Raw genomic sequence first — 2,037 nt, forward strand, 5'->3', positions numbered from 1 at the left:
TCTTTAAAATTGAGATTAGGAAATTCTTAGGAACTCTCTTTGTGTATCATATACATCACAGTAGCAACACTTTGAATTAGCACCCGTTTGTATGCCTGCTCTTTCATTTTTGTCATTTGTATGTGCACAGACTCTGTTAACAGCTTCTTGATATAACGTCGCATACCCTTAAACGTTTGCAAACGGGAGACATATACAATTGTTTGTGAATATGCGCTATGGTATACATATAAGTTTGCTTGTGTGAAAAAAATAAAGGGTATATTTGTATGTAACAAATATAATTTGTTTTCTTTCCATCATGTATTTTGAAGAATTGAAAAATTCTTAATTCCATATTCGCCAAATGTTTCGATAAATTTCAATCAAAATTTTCATATCAAGAAATGTGAAGAAACTTTTTACTACCAAAAAGTACACCGTAGTTTATATATATATTTATTACATCTGACATATTTTATCCAATTTGCCACATTGCACATGAATTATTCTAAGTGATGCTATTTATACTATATAACTGTTATATTCTTTATAATCCAGCATGAAATAATTATATAAATGAACAAGAAAATTATATTCGGTGGTGACTGAATCATTTACACTCTTCAGCGTTATCCAAAAAAAGATAAACAAAAGTAAAAGATCTAAATTTCATACTTTATATGCTGGAGCTATCGTATTGTGCACTGGATAGGTTCGAATTTCAGTGCGATGGATCATATCTCATAACTACCTATATAAAATAGTCTTATAGACTTATGTTCGCCTCTAATACTTTCCGTAGACTAATGTGTTTGCCTTTAGTACTTTAACGCCTATAACATTGTATACTGTTCATTTGGTTTTGTGGTTGATTTTCTTTGAAATATAATGTCATAGCTTAGTTCACTTTGTACTTGATATTTTAAGCCTAAAAATATCTTAAGCAAAAATTTGTCTACAAACAATCAACTTTGCTGTGCTTTGATGATCTTCATAGTGTATATTAAGCCCTTTAACCTTAAGAGTGTTGCTTAAGATGACTTAACATGGAATTGCAGCCATAGATGGATAAATAAATAAATAATATATATATATATAATAATATATATTTTTTTTTTTTTTTTTTTTAAATAAAACTTTTCGATTTATAGGCGCGCGGGCGCTGTAGGCGCCTTATTTCAAAAGTTTACGTCACTTTCAAATTGCTGTCCAAATCTCCATATTTGCGAACGGGAGAATGTTGAATGTGAAAATTGGGTTTTGATACACTATAATATTGGTAAGACGTGGTCAATTTTTTCCATTTTTTTATAGGTATTACAGCGTCGGCAATAGAATACATGTTCCAATTTTTGTACATTTATCTGCTATAGTTTATGAGTAATGAGCAAAAAACCAATTTTTTATTCCTTTTGAAAGACAGAGGTGCTGTAAGTTTATGTGGTACTGTGAGTGTATCCCTCGGCTTATTTGGACCATCTTCAATACTAACCTGCGTGCAAGAACTTACAATTTGAACCCGATAGCTTCATTTTTGCGGCCAAGGGAATGTGGACAACAGACACTACATAGACGGACGGATGGATATGCTTAAATCAATTCAGAATTTGATACTGATCAAGAATACTTTGAGGAATGTCCGTGGCTTCCTTTTGGGCGCAAATGTTTTGACAAAATGAATATACCTCCCATCCTTCGATGATGGGTACTATATAAAATATTTAAAATTAATCGTTAATCGAGCTTATCCAATTTGAATTGTTTTTTAAATTTTATACAATAAGACTTTCAATGTAAAGTCCACTAACTGGCGTATATAACCGCTGCAGCCATCATCCGTTGTAAAGCAATCATTCGTTTTCTCTGCGATCATATCGAAAATCAGATTGTGGTATTGAAAGTCAAAAATGCAATTTTGATCGTTCCATGATTCTATATTTTTAATATATCGAAATATCTTTTGTATCATGCCTCGCTTGCGCTTTTCATATAACCTGACCATATTCCGAACAAAAAACATTACTCTGTTCAGACTCAAGTAAAAAGAAAAACAAT

Source organism: Glossina fuscipes, unplaced genomic scaffold, assembly GCF_014805625.2.
Source record: "Glossina fuscipes isolate IAEA_lab_2018 unplaced genomic scaffold, Yale_Gfus_2 65900, whole genome shotgun sequence".
In the NCBI taxonomy this organism is placed as follows: Eukaryota; Metazoa; Arthropoda; class Insecta; order Diptera; family Glossinidae; genus Glossina; species Glossina fuscipes.